Below are 15,760 nucleotides of genomic sequence, written 5' to 3'. Positions count from 1 at the left end.
GTCTGAGGGCAGTGGGTTAGCACTGTCTATATCTCTGGATACATCTTGGGTACAGTCATCAAGGTGTGGTCGGCACAGAGAAGCAAACTTCTGTACAGATTGGAAATGAGACTCAGCAGGTCCCCCAACTTGAGGCCGTGCTGTGTGCAGTGCCCATCCCAGAAGGGTGCCGTTTACTAGACTAGGGATACATGGGGCCTTTCTGAGTCGAGTACTGTGCAACTGGAGTATTGGTTGTGGTGCCTCTGGATGGGCCTTGGGCTTGGGTCTGCAGGTGGTTATCCTCCACGAAGTCACGAAGACTGTGGAAGCCACACAGGTCTCAAGCGCATCTTGATGATTTACCTGTTCCATCCTGAAAAACGTGAACATGTATAAAGTGAATAAGGTAAAGTTAATTGCTCATACAGTAGCAGATAACAGAAAGCAAGATCATTTTCCTTGTGTTCACATAATTCTCCAAATATGCATAGAGCAGCTGAGGAGATCCCCATGGTGGAGAGATGCAAGTCGGAGGAGAGTGGGTCGAGATATTGTGAATGGGTACGTGTCAAGCCCGGGTACAGTCATCAGGCTGTGATGGATAGAAGTAAGAAAGGTACATGTGTGATTGAGAGGGAGGTAGGGCCTGTCCTCCACCTTGAAGCTGTGCTGTGTGCGGTGCCCTGCCCGGACAGGTACTGTTCACTTATAGTACTAGTTTACATGCTGTCTAGGTAGAGTAAGGTGCACAAGAACATCCTTGGTGGTGGCCTATGGAACAGTGACGGGGGTGGATTTGCAGATGTCATTGACATCGATGCGTTGATATCCTAATGACTCTGGAAGCCATTTGTGTTTCTGAAATCCTCAGGATGAATTAGGTAGTCTTTTCCTTACAAAGTGAACAGAAAGAGTTTGCAGGAAGGGCATCATTCCTATGAAAAGAGGCGAGACGTACAATCTGCGTCTTTCTCGTGGGGTCCTGATACTTCTTAGTAAGGTAGAGAGCGGGGTGGAGGTGGGTGCAGATATACACTGAGGGAGAGATGCTGGTTGGAAGGCAGCGGTTTGATATTTTCCAGGGGTCTGGATATATCGTTGGTGCAGCCAATAAGATTTGATTGGGAGACAGATGAAAGCTAGTCGCGAGAGTGGGAAGGGCACAGGGGAGATCCTTCACCGAGAGCCCGGCTGTGTGCGGTGCCCTACCGGGACAGGTGCTGATTACTTGTATTTTGGGTCATAAGCTCCTGGCCAGGTAGAGTAACGCTCAACAAGGACAACTTTGAAGCTGGCCTTTGAACGGGTGGTAGTGGTGGAGCTGCCGTTGACTTGAGCGGGCTGCCGTGAAGTCATGAGGACTATGGCAGCCCCGTGATCTCGGTAAGACTCATGGCGATATCATTCGTCTGTTGCTAGTAGCATGTACTCCCTCAGGTGAGCGAAGCTAACGGGACATTTCCAATAGAACAAGAGGGAACGCAAAGGATCCTGTCCTCTGATGCTCTTCATCATCTTCCTAGGACCACTTGGAGCAGCAGAGCAGATCCTCATTGAGTGATGGATGCGAGTAGCAGGGCGGAAAATCAACGTGTCTCGATGTACGGAAAATTCTTGAGTGTATTCAGTATGATGTGATGGGAAGGAGGTGAACAGTCTATTTGGGAATGCCAGAAGTTCCGGGTAAGTCCTCCAACGCGAAGGCACGCTGTATGCGGGGATGTGCCAGGACGGGTGCTGCTCTCTCAGGCTTTTCCTAAGCACTGTCTGCCTGGGTAGAGTGAGGCTCACAAGGAATATCATTCGTCGTGGCCTTCGGACCTGTTCTAGTGTTAGAGACGCAGGTGTCTTTGAGCTGCTTGCCATGGCGTGGCAAGGGCCCGGGGAGCGACCAGGATCCCTTGCATTTTGTGGATGAATTCGGTGCTTGAATATTCCTAATAGTGTGGCTAGCTGCAGTTTAGTAAAAGTAAACACAGTTCCCATCAGGAAAAGTGATAAAGGGACGAAGATTTTCCCATGGTACCCTCGTGTTTCTGCCAGTACTCATAGAACCGGTGAGGAGATGTCAGTGAGTTGGAATGCAGGTCTGAGGGCAGTGGGTTAGCACTGTCTATATCTCTCGATACATCTTGGGTACAGTCATCAAGGTGTGGTCGGCACAGAGAAGCAAACTTCTATACAGATTGGAAATGAGACTCAGCAGGTCCCCGAACTTGAGGCCGTGTTGTGTGCAGTGCCCATCCCAGAACGGTGCCGTTTACTAGACTAGGGATACATGGGTCCTTTCTGGGTCGAGTACTGTGCAACTGGAGTATGGGTTGTGGTGCCTCTGGATGGGCAATGGGCTTGCGGCTGGAGGTGGTCATCCTCCGCGAAGTCACGAAGGCTGTGGAAGCCACATAGATCTCAAGCGCATCTTGGTGATTTACCTGTTCCATCCTGAAAAACGTGAACATGTATAAAGTGAATAAGGTAGAGATAATTGCTCATACAGTAGCAGATAACAGAAAGCAAGATCATTTTTCCTGTGTTCACATAATTCTCCAAATATGCATAGGGCAGCTGAGGAGATCCCCACGGTGGAGAGATGCAAGTCGGAGGAGAGTGGGTCGAGATATTTTGAATGGGTATGGGTCAAGCCCGGGTACAGTCACCAGACTGTGTTGGATAGAAGTAAGAAAGATACATGTGTGATTGAGAGGGAGGTAGGGCCGGTCCTCCACCTTGAAGCTGTGCTGTGTGCAGTGCCCTGCCCGGACAGGTACTGTTCACTTATAGTAGTAGTGAACAGTGCTGTCTAGGTAAAGTAAGGTGCACAAGAACATCCTTGGTGGTGGCCTACGGAACAGTGACGGGGGTGGATTTGCAGATGTCATTGACTTGGATGCCTTGATATCCTAATGACCCTGGGAGCCATGTGTGTTTCTAGAATCCTCAGGATGAATTAGGTATTGTTTTCCTCACACAGTGAACAGAAAGATGTTGCAGGAAGGGAATCATTCCTATGAAAAGAGGAGAGACGTACAATCTGCGATTTTCTCGTGGGGTCCTGATACTTCTCAGTTCGGTAGAGAGTGGGGTGGAGGTGGGTGCGGATATACACTGAGGGAGAGATGCTGATTGGAAGGCAGCGGTTTGATATCTTCCAGGGGTCTGGATATATCGTTGGTTCAGCCAGTAGGATTTGATTGGGAGACTGATGAAAGCTAGTCACGAGAGTGGGAAGGGGACGGGGGAGATCCTTCACCGAGAGCCCGGATGTGTGCGGTGCCCTACATGGACAGGTGCTGATTACTTGTATTTTGGGTCATCAGTTCCTGGCCAGGTAGTGTAACGCTCAACAAGGACAACTTTTAAGCTGGCCTTTGAACGGGTAGTAGTGGTGGAGCTGCAGTTGACTTGAGCGGGCAGCCGTGAAGTCAGGAGGACTATGGCAGACCCGTGATCATGGTAAGACTCATGGCGATTTCATTCGTCTGTTTCTAGCAGCGTGTACTCCCACAGGTGAGGGAACCTAACGGGACTTTTCCAATAGAACAAGAGGGAACGCGAAGGATCCTGTCCTCTGATGCTCTTCATCATCTTCCTAGGACAACTTGGAGCAGCAGAGCAGATCCTCACTGAGTGATGGATGCGAGTAGCAGGCCAGAAAATCAACGTGTCTCGATGTACAGAAAATTCTTGAATGTATTCAGTATGATGTGATGGAAAGGAGGTGAACGGTCTATTTGAAAGTGCCAGAAGTTCCGGGTAAGTCCTCCAATGCGAAGGGACGCTGTATGCGGGAACGAGCTGAGACGGGTGCTGGTCTCTCAGGCTTTTCCTAAGCACTGTCTGCCTGGGTAGAGTGAGGCTCACAAGGAATATCATTTGTCATGGCCTTCGGACCTGTTCTAGTGTTAGAGACGCACGTGTCGTTGAGGTGCTTGCCATGGCGTGGTGAGGGCCCGGGGTGTGACCAGGATCCCTGGCATTTTATGGAGGAATCCAGTGCTTGAATATTCCTAATAGTGTGGGCAGGTGCAGTTTACTAAAAGTAAACACAGTTCCCATCAGGAAAAGTGATAAAGGGACGAAGATTTTCCCATGGTGTCCTCGTCTTTCTGCCCGTACTCATAGAACCGGTGAGGAGATGTCAGTGAGTTGGAATGCACGTCTTAGGGCAGTGGGTTAGCACTGTCTATATCTCTCGATACATCTTGGGTACAGTCATCAAGGTGTGGTCGGCACAGAGAAGCAAACTTCTGTACAGATTGGAAATGAGACTCAGCAGGTCCCCCAACTTGAGGCCGTGCTGTGTGCAGTGCCCTTCCCAGAACGGTGCCGTTTACTAGACTAGGGATACATGGGGCCTTTCTGGGTCGAGTACTGTGCAACTGGAGTATTGGTTGTGGTGTCTCTGGATGGGCCTTGGGCTTGGGGCTGCAGGTGGTCATCCTCCACGAAGTCACGAAGACTGTTGAAACCACATAGATCTCAAGCGCATCTTGATGATTTACCTGTTCCATCCTGAAAAACGTCAACATGTATAAAGTGAATAAGGTAAAGTTAATTGCTCATAGAGTAGCAGATAACAGGAAGCAAGATCATTTTCCTTGTGTTCACATAATTCTCCAAATATGCATAGAGCAGCTGAGGAGATCCCCATGGTGGAGAGATGCAAGTCGGAGGAGAGTGGGTCGAGATATTGTGAATGGGTACGTGTCAAGCCCGGGTACAGTCATCAGGCTGTGATGGATAGAAGTAAGAAAGGTACATGTGTGATTGAGAGGGAGGTAGGGCCTGTCCTCCACCTTGAAGCTGTGCTGTGTGCGGTGCCCTGCCCGGACAGGTACTTTTCACTTATAGTACTAGTTTACAGTGCTGTCTAGGTAGAGTAAGGTGCACAAGAACATCCTTGTTGGTGGCCTATATGGAACAGTGATGGGGGTGGATTTGCAGATGTCATTGACATCGATGCGTTGATATCCTAATGACTCTGGAAGCCATTTGTGTTTCTGAAATCCTCAGGATGAATTAGGTAGTCTTTTCCTTTCAAAGTGAACAGAAAGAGGTTGCAGGAAGGGCATCATTCCTATGAAAAGAGGAGAGACGTACAATCTGCGTCTTTCTCGTGGGGTCCTGATACTTCTTAGTAAGGTAGAGAGCGGGGTGGAGGTGGGTGCAGATATACACTGAGGGAGAGATGCTGGTTGGAAGGCAGCGGTATGATATCTTCCAGGGGTCTGGATATATCGTTGGTGCAGCCAAAAGGAATTGATTGGGAGACAAATGAAAGCTAGTCGTGAGAGTGGGAAGGGGACAGGGGACATCCTTCACCGAGAGCCTTGATGTGTGCGGTGCCCTACCTGGACAGGTGCTGATTACTTGTATTTTGGGTCATCAGTTCCTGGCCAGGTACAGTAACGCTCAACAAGGACAACTTGTAAGCTGGCCTTTGAACGTGTAGTAGTGGTGGAGCTGCAGTTGACTTGAGCGGGCTGACGTTAAGTCAGGAGGACTATGGCATACCCGTGATTGTGGTAAGAGTCATGGCGATTTCATTCGTCTGTTTCTAGCAGCGTGTACTCCCACAGGTGAGGGAACCAAACGGGACTTTTCCAATAGAACAAGAGGGAACGCGAAGGATCCTGTCCTCTGATGCTCTTCATCATCTTCCTAGGACAACTTGGAGCAGCAGAGCAGATCCTCACTGAGTGATGGATGCGAGTAGCAGGCCAGAAAATCAACGTGTCTCGATGTACAGAAAATTCTTGAATGTATTCAGTATGATGTGATGGAAAGGAGGTGAACGGTCTATTTGGAAGTGCCAGAAGTTCCGGGTAAGTCCTCCAATGCGAAGGGACGCTGTATGCGGGAACGAGCTGAGACGGGTGCTGGTCTCTCAGGCTTTTCCTAAGCACTGTCTGCCTGGGTAGAGTGAGGCTCACAAGGAATATCATTTGTCATGGCCTTCGGACCTGTTCTAGTGTTAGAGACGCACGTGTCGTTGAGGTGCTTGCCATGGCGTGGTGAGGGCCCGGGGTGTGACCAGGATCCCTGGCATTTTATGGAGGAATCCAGTGCTTGAATATTCCTAATAGTGTGGGCAGGTGCAGTTTACTAAAAGTAAACACAGTTCCCATCAGGAAAAGTGATAAAGGGACGAAGATTTTCCCATGGTGTCCTCGTCTTTCTGCCCGTACTCATAGAACCGGTGAGGAGATGTCAGTGAGTTGGAATGCACGTCTGAGGGCAGTGGGTTAGCACTGTCTATATCTCTGGATACATCTTGGGTACAGTCATCAAGGTGTGGTCGGCACAGAGAAGCAAACTTCTGTACAGATTGGAAATGAGACTCAGCAGGTCCCCCAACTTGAGGCCGTGCTGTGTGCAGTGCCCATCCCAGAAGGGTGCCGTTTACTAGACTAGGGATACATGGGGCCTTTCTGAGTCGAGTACTGTGCAACTGGAGTATTGGTTGTGGTGCCTCTGGATGGGCCTTGGGCTTGGGTCTGCAGGTGGTTATCCTCCACTAAGTCACGAAGACTGTGGAAGCCACACAGGTCTCAAGCGCATCTTGATGATTTACCTGTTCCATCCTGAAAAACGTGAACATGTATAAAGTGAATAAGGTAAAGTTAATTGCTCATACAGTAGCAGATAACAGAAAGCAAGATCATTTTCCTTGTGTTCACATAATTCTCCAAATATGCATAGAGCAGCTGAGGAGATCCCCATGGTGGAGAGATGCAAGTCGGAGGAGAGTGGGTCGAGATATTTTGAATGGGTACGTGTCAAGCCCGGGTACAGTCATCAGGCTGTGATGGATAGAAGTAAGAAAGGTACATGTGTGATTGAGAGGGAGGTAGGGCCTGTCCTCCACCTTGAAGCTGTGCTGTGTGCGGTGCCCTGCCCGGACAGGTACTGTTCACTTATAGTACTAGTTTACATGCTGTCTAGGTAGAGTAAGGTGCACAAGAACATCCTTGGTGGTGGCCTATGGAACAGTGACGGGGGTGGATTTGCAGATGTCATTGACATCGATGCGTTGATATCCTAATGACTCTGGAAGCCATTTGTGTTTCTGAAATCCTCAGGATGAATTAGGTAGTCTTTTCCTTACAAAGTGAACAGAAAGAGTTTGCAGGAAGGGCATCATTCCTATGAAAAGAGGCGAGACGTACAATCTGCGTCTTTCTCGTGGGGTCCTGATACTTCTTAGTAAGGTAGAGAGCGGGGTGGAGGTGGGTGCAGATATACACTGAGGGAGAGATGCTGGTTGGAAGGCAGCGGTTTGATATTTTCCAGGGGTCTGGATATATCGTTGGTGCAGCCAATAAGATTTGATTGGGAGACAGATGAAAGCTAGTCGCGAGAGTGGGAAGGGCACAGGGGAGATCCTTCACCGAGAGCCCGGCTGTGTGCGGTGCCCTACCGGGACAGGTGCTGATTACTTGTATTTTGGGTCATAAGCTCCTGGCCAGGTAGAGTAACGCTCAACAAGGACAACTTTGAAGCTGGCCTTTGAACGGGGGGTAGTGGTGGAGCTTCCGTTGACTTGAGCGGGCTGCCGTGAAGTCATGAGGACTATGGCAGCCCCGTGATCTCGGTAAGACTCATGGCGATATCATTCGTCTGTTGCTAGTAGCATGTACTCCCACAGGTGAGCGAAGCTAATGGGTCATTTCCAATAGAACAAGAGGGAACGCGAAGGATCCTGTCCTCTGATGCTTTTCATCATCTTCCTAGGACCACTTGGAGCAGCAGAGCAGATCCTCATTGAGTGGTGGATGCGAGTAGCAGGGCGGAAAATCAACGTGTCTTGATGTACAGAAAATTCTTGAATATATTCAGTATGATGTAATGGGAAGGAGGTGAACAGTCTATTTGGGAATGCCAGAAGTTCCGGGTAACTCCTCCAACGCGAAGGCACGCTGTATGCGGGGATGTGCCAGGATGGGTGCTGCTCTCTCAGGCTTTTCCTAAGCACTGTCTGCCTGGGTAGAGTGAGGCTCACAAGGAATTTCATTTGTCGTGGCCTTCGGACCCGTTCTGGTGTTAGAGACGCAGGTGTCTTTGAGCTGCTTGCCATGGCGTGGCAAGGGCCCAGGGAGCGACCAGGATCCCTTGCATTTTGTGGATGAATTTGGTGCTTGAATATTCCTAATAGTGTGGCTAGCTGCAGTTTAGTAAAAGTAAACACAGTTCCCATCAGTAAAAGTGATAAAGGGATGAAGATTTTCCCATGGTATCCTCGTCTTTCTGCCAGTACTCATAGAACCGGTGAGGAGATGTCAGTGAGTTGCAATGCACGTCTGAGGGCAGTGGGTTAGCACTGTCTATATCTCTCGATACATCTTGGGTACAGTCATCAAGGTGTGGTCGGCACAGAGAAGCAAACTTCTGTACAGATTGGAAATGAGACTCAGCAGGTCCCCGAACTTGAGGCCGTGTTGTGTGCAGTGCCCATCCCAGAACGGTGCCGTTTAGTAGACTAGGGATACATGGGTCCTTTCTGGGTCGAGTACTGTGCAACTGGAGTATGGGTTGTGGTGCCTCTGGATGGGCAATTTTCTTGCGGCTGGAGGTGGTCCTCCTCCGTGAAGTCACGAAGGCTGTGGAAGCCACATAGATCTGAAGCGCATCTTGGTGATTTACCTGTTCCATCCTGAAAAACGTGAACATGTATAAAGTGAATAAGGTAGAGATAATTGCTCATACAGTAGCAGATAACAGAAAGCAAGATCATTTTTCCTGTGTTCACATAATTCTCCAAATATGCATAGGGCAGCTGAGGAGATCCCCACGGTGGAGAGATGCAAGTCGGAGGAGAGTGGGTCGAGATATTTTGAATGGGTATGGGTCAAGCCCGGGTACAGTCACCAGGCTGTGTTGGATAGAAGTAAGAAAGGTACATGTGTGATTGAGAGGGAGGTAGGGCCTGTCCTCCACCTTGAAGCTGTGCTGTGTGCGGTGCCCTGCCCGGACAGGTACTGTTCACTTATAGTAGTAGTGAACAGTGCTGTCTAGGTAGAGTAAGGTGCACAAGAACATCCTTGGTGGGGGCCTATGGAACAGTGACGGGGGTGGATTTGCAGATGTCATTGACATTGATACCTTGATATCCTAATGACCCTGGAAGCCATTTGTGTTTCTGGAATCCTCAGGATGAATTAGGTCGTCTTTTCCTCACAAAGTGAACAGAAAGAGGTTGCAGGAAGGGCATCATTCCTATGAAAAGTGGAGAGAAGTACAATCTGCGTTTTTCTCGTGGGGTCCTGATACTTCTCAGTTACGTAGAGAGCAGGGTGGAGGTGGGTGCAGATATACACTGAGGGAGAGATGCTGGTTGGAAGGCAGCGGTTTGATACTTTCCAGGGGTCTGGATATATCGTTGGTGCAGCCAATAGGATTTGATTGGGGGACAGATGAAACTAGTCGCGAGAGCGGGAAGGGGAAAGGGGAGTTCCTTCACCGAGAGCCTGGATGTGTGCGGTGACCTACCTGGACAGGTGCTGATTACTTGTATTTTGGGTCATCAGTTCCTGGCCAGGTAGAGTAACGCTCAACAAGAACAACTTCTAGGCTGGCCTTTGGATGGTTGGTAGTGGTGGAGCTGCAGTTGACTTGAGCGGGCTGCCGTGAAGTCCTAAGGACTATTGCAGCCCTGTGATCTCGGTAAGACTCATGGCGATTTCATTCGACTGTTGCTAACAGCGTGAACTCCCACATGTGAGCAAAGCTATCGGGTGTTTTCGAATAGAACACGAGGGAACACACAGGATCCTGTCGTCTGATGCTCTTCATCTTCCTAGGACAACTTGGAGCACAAGAGCAGATCATCATTGAGTGATGGATGCGAGTTGCAGCGTGGAAAATCATCGTGTCTCGATGTACGGAAAATTCTTGAATGTATTCAATATGATGTGATGGGAAGTAGGTGAACAGTCTATTTGGAAGTGGCAGAAGTACCGGGTAAGTCCTCCAACACGAAGGCACGCTGTATGCGGGGACGTGCCGAGACGGGTGCTGGTCTCTCAGGCTTTTCCTAAGCACTGTCTGCATGGGTAGAGTGAGGCTCACAAGGAATATCATTTGTCGTGGCCTTTGGACCCGTTCTACTGTTACAGACGCACGTATCTTTGACCTGCTTGACATGGCATGGTAAAGGCCCGGGGAGCGACCAGGATACCTGGCATTTTGTGGATGAATTCTGTGCTTGAATATTGATAATAGTGTGGCTAGCTGCCGTTTAGTAAAAGTAACACAGTTCCCATCAGGAAAAGTGATAAAGGGACGAAGATTTTCCCATGGTACCCTCGTGTTTCTGCCAGTACTCATAGAACCGGTGAGGAGATGTCAGTGAGTTGGAATGCAGGTCTGAGGGCAGTGGGTTAGCACTCTCTATATCTCTCGATACATCTTGGGTACAGTCATCAAGGTGTGGTTGGCACAGAGAAGCAAACTTCTGTACAGATTGGAAATGAGACTCAGCAGGTCCCCCAACTTGAGGCCATGCTGTGTGCAGTGCCCATCCCAGAACGGTGCCGTTTACTAGACTAGGGATATATGGGGCTATTTTGGGTCGAGTACTGTGCAACTGGAGTATGGGTTGTGGTGCCTCTGGATGGGCAATGGGCTTGCAGCTGGAGGTGGTCATCTTCCGCGAAGTCATGAAGGCTGTGGAAGCCACATAGATCTCAAGCGCATCTTGGTGATTTACCTGTTCCATCCTGAAAAACGTGAACATGTATAAAGTGAATAAGGTAGAGATAATTGCTCATACAGTAGCAGATAACAGAAAGCAAGATCATTTTTCCTGTGTTCACAGAATTCTCCAAATATGCATAGGGCAGCTGAGGAGATCCCCACGGTGGAGAGATGCAAGTCGGAGGAGAGTGGGTCGAGATATTTTGAATGGGTATGGGTCAAGCCCGGGTACAGTCACCAGGCTGTGTTGGATAGAAGTAAGAAAGGTACATGTGTGATTGAGAGGGAGGTAGGGCCGGTCCTCCACCTTGAAGCTGTGCTGTGTGCGGTGCCCTGCCCGGACAGGTACTGTTCACTTATAGTACTAGTTAACCGTGCTGTCTAGGTAGAGTAAGGTGCACAAGAACATCCTTGGTGGTGGCCTACGGAACAGTGACGGGGGTGGATTTGCAGATGTCATTGATTTGGATGCCTTGATATCCTAATGACCCTGGGATCCATGTGTGTTTCTAGAATCCTCAGGATGAATTAGGTATTCTTTTCCTCACAAAGTGAACAGAAAGAGGTTGCAGGAAGGGAATCATTCCTATGAAAAGAGGAGAAACGTACAATCTGCGATTTTCTCGTGGGGTCCTGATACTTCTCAGTTAGGTAGAGAGTGGGGTGGAGGTGGGTGCGGATATACACTGAGGGAGAGATGCTGGTTGGAAGGCATCGGTGTGATATCTTCCAGGGGTCTGGATATATCGTTGGTGCAGCCAATAGGATTTGATTGGGAGACAGATGAAAGCTAGTCGCGAGAGTGGGAAGGGGACAGGGGAGATCCTTCACCGAGAGCCCAGATGTGTGTGGTGCCCTACATGGACAGGTGCTGATTACTTGTATTTTGCGTCATCAGTTCCTGGCCAGGTACAGTAACGCTCAACAAGAACAACTTCTAGGCTGGCCTTTGGATGGTTGGTAGTGGTGGAGCTGCAGTTGACTTGAGCGGGCTGCCGTGAAGTCAGGAGGACTATGGCAGACCCGTGATCATGGTAAGACTCATGGCGATTTCATTCGTCTGTTTCTAGCAGCGTGTACTCCCACAGGTGAGGGAACCTAACGGGACTTTTCCAATAGAACTAGAGGGAACGCGAAGGATCCTGTCCTCTGATGCTCTTCATCATCTTCCTAGGACAACTTGGAGCAGCAGATCAGATCCTCACTGAGTGATGGATGCGAGTAGCAGGCCAGAAAATCAACGTGTCTCGATGTACAGAAAATTCTTGAATGTATTCAGTATGATGTGATGGGAAGGATGTGAACGGTCTGTTTGGAAGTGCCAGAAGTTCCGGGTAAGTCCTCCAATGCGAAGGGACGCTGTATGCTGGGATGTTCCAGGACGGGTGCTGCTCTCTCAGGCTTTTCCTAAGCACTGTCTGCCTGGGTAGAGTGAGGCTCACAAGGAATATCATTTGTCGTGGCCTTCGGAACTGTTCTAGTGTTAGAGACACACGTGTCGTTGAGGTGCTTGCCATGGCGTGGTGAGGGCCCTGGGTGTGACCAGCATCCCTGGCATTTTATGGACGAATCCAGTGCTTGAATATTCCTAATAGTGTGGGCAGGTGCAGTTTAGTAAAAGTAAACACAGTTCCCATCAGGAAAAGTGATAAAGGGACGAAGATTTTCCCATGGTGTCCTCGTCTTTCTGCCCGTACTCATAGAACCGGTGAGGAGATGTCAGTGAGTTGGAATGCACGTCTGAGGGCAGTGGGTTAGCACCGTCTATATCTCTCGATACATCTTGGGTACAGTCATCAAGGTGTGGTCGGCACAGAGAAGCAAACTTCTGTACAGATTGGAAATGAGACTCAGCAGGTCCCCCAACTTGAGGCCGTGCTGTGTGCAGTGCCCATCCCAGAACGGTGCCGTTTACTAGACTAGGGATACATGGGGCCTTTCTGGGTCGAGTACTGTGCAACTGGAGTATTGGTTGTGGTGCCTCTGGATGGGTCTTGGGCTTGGGGCTGCAGGTGGTCATCCTCCACGAAGTCACGAAGACTGTGGAAGCCACATAGATCTCAAGCGCATCTTGATGATTTACCTGTTCCATCCTGAAAAACGTGAACATGTATAAAGTTAATAAGGTAAAGTTAATTGCTCATAGAGTAGCAGATAACAGAAAGCAAGATCATTTTCCTTGTGTTCACATAATTCTCCAAATATGCATAGAGCACCTGAGGAGATCCCCATGGTGGAGAGATGCAAGTCGGAGGAGAGTGGGTCGAGATATTGTGAATGGGTACGTGTCACGCCCGGGTACAGTCATCAGGCTGTGATGGATAGAAGTAAGAAAGGTACATGTGTGATTGAGAGGGAGGTAGGGCCTGTCCTCCACCTTGAAGCTGTGCTGTGTGCGGTGCCCTGCCCGGACAGGTACTGTTCACTTATAGTACTAGTTTACAGTGCTGTCTAGGTAGAGTAAGGTGCACAAGAACATCCTTGGTGGTGGCCTATGGAACAGTGACGGGGGTGGATTTGCAGATGTCATTGACATCGATGCGTTGATATCTTAATGACTCTGGAAGCCATTTGTGTTTCTGAAATCCTCAGGATGAATTAGGTAGTCTTTTCCTTACAAAGTGAACAGAAAGAGGTTGCAGGAAGGGCATCATTCCTATGAAAAGAGGAGAGACGTACAATCTGCGTCTTTCTCGTGGGGTCCTGATACTTCTTAGTTAGGTAGAGAGCGGGGTGGAGGTGGGTGCAGATATACACTGAGGGAGAGATGCTGGTTGGAAGGCAGCGGTTTGATATTTTCCAGGGGTCTGGATATATCGTTGGTGCAGCCAATAAGATTTGATTGGGAGACAAATGAAAGCTAGTCGCGAGAGTGGGAACGGCACATTGGAGATCCTTCACTGAGAGCCCGGCTGTGTGCGGTGCCCTACCTGGACAGGTGCTGATTACTTGTATTTTGGGTCATAAGCTCCTGGCCAGGTAGAGTAATGCTCAACAAGGACAACTTTGAAGCTGGCCTTTGAACGGGTGGTAGTGGTGGAGCTTCCGTTGACTTGAACGGGCTGACGTTAAGTCAGGAGGACTATGGCATACCCGTGATCGTGGTAAGACTCATGGCGATTTCACTCGTCTGTTTGTAGCAGCGTGTACTCCCACAGGTGAGGGAGCCTAACGGGACATTTCCAATAGAACAAGAGGGAACGCGAAGGATCCTGTCCTCTGATGCTCTTCATCATCTTCCTAGGACCACTTGGAGCAGCAGAGCAGATCCTCATTGAGTGGTGGATGCGAGTAGCAGGGCGGAAAATCAACGTGTCTCGATGTACGGAAAATTCTTGAATGTATTCAGTATGATGTAATGGGAAGGAGGTGAACAGTCTATTTGGGAATACCAGAAGTTTCGGGTCGGGTAAGTCCTCCAACGCGAAGGCACGCTGTATGCGGGGATGTGCCAGGACGGGTGCTGCTCTCTCAAGATTTTCCTAAGCACTGTCTGCCTGGGTAGAGTGAGGCTCACAAGGAATATCATTTGTCGTGGCCTTCGGACCCGTTCTAGTGTTAGAGACGCAGGTGTCTTTGAGCTGCTTGCCATGGCGTGGCAAGGGCCCGGGGAGACACCATCATCCCTTGCATTTTGTGGATGAATTTGGTGCTTGAATATTCCTAATAGTGTGGCTAGCTGCAGTTTAGTAAAAGTAAACACAGTTCCCATCAGGAAAAGTGATAAAGGGATGAAGATTTTCCCATGGTACCCTCGTGTTTCTGCCAGTACTCATAGAACCGGTGAGGAGATGTCAGTGAGTTGGAATGCAGGTCTGAGGGCAGTGGGTTAGCACTCTCTATATCTCTGGATACATCTTGGGTACAGTCATCAAGGTGTGGTCGGCACAGAGAAGCACACTTCTGTACAGATTGGAAATGAGCCTCAGCAGGTCCCCCAACTTGAGGCCGTGCTGTGTGCAGTGCCCATCCCACAACGGTGCCGTTTACTAGACTAGGGATATATGGGACCATTTTGGGTCGAGTACTGTGCAACTGGAGTATGCGTTGTGGTGCCTCTGGATGGGCAATGGGCTTGCGGCTGGAGGTGGTCATCCTCCGCGAAGTCACGAAGGCTGTGGAAGCCACATAGTTCTCTAGCGCATCTTGGTGATTTACCTGTTCCATCCTGAAAAACGTGAACATGTATAAAATGAATAAGGTAGAGATAATTGCTCATACAGTAGCAGATAACAGAAAGCAAGATCATTATTCCTGTGTTCACAGAATTCTCCAAATATGCATAGGGCAGCTGAGGAGATCCCCACGGTGGAGAGATGCAAGTCGGAGGAGAGTGGGTCGAGATATTTTGAATGGGTATGGGTCAAGCCCGGGTACAGTCACCAGGCTGTGTTGGATAGAAGTAAGAAAGGTACATGTGTGATTGAGAGGGAGGTAGGGCCTGTCCTCCACCTTGAAGCTGTGCTGTGTGCTGTGCCCTGCCCGGACAGGTACTGTTCCCTTATAGTAGTAGTGAACAGTGCTGTCTAGGTAGAGTAAGGTGCACAAGAACATCCTTGGTGGGGGCCTATGGAACAGTGACGGGGGTGGATTTGCAGATGTCATTGACATCGATGCGTTGATATCCTAATGACTCTGGAAGCCATTTGTGTTTCTGAAATCCTCAGGATGAATTAGGTAGTCTTTTCCTTACAAAGTGAACAGAAAGAGGTTGCAGGAAGGGCATCATTCCTATGAAAAGAGGAGAGACGTACAATCTGCGTCTTTCTCGTGGGGTCCTGATACTTCTTAGTTAGGTAGAGAGCGGGGTGGAGGTGGGTGCAGATATACACTGAGGGAGAGATGCTGGTTGGAAGGCAGTGGTTTGATATTTTCCAGGGGTCTGGATATAGCTTTGGTGCAGCCAATAAGATTTGATTGGGAGACAGATGAAAGCTAGTCACGAGAGTGGAAGGGCACAGGGGAGATCCTTCACTGAGAGCCCGGCTGTGTGCGGTGCCCTACCTGGACACGTGCTGATTACTTGTATTTTGGGTCATCAGTTCCTGGCCAGGTAGAGTAACGCTCAACAAGAACAACTTGT

Source organism: Mesoplodon mirus (assembly GCF_964341445.2).
Source record: "Mesoplodon mirus genome assembly, chromosome: X".
Lineage (NCBI taxonomy): Eukaryota > Metazoa > Chordata > Mammalia > Artiodactyla > Ziphiidae > Mesoplodon > Mesoplodon mirus.
The sequence above is the reverse complement of the archived record's forward strand: the minus strand, read 5'-3'. Positions refer to the sequence as shown.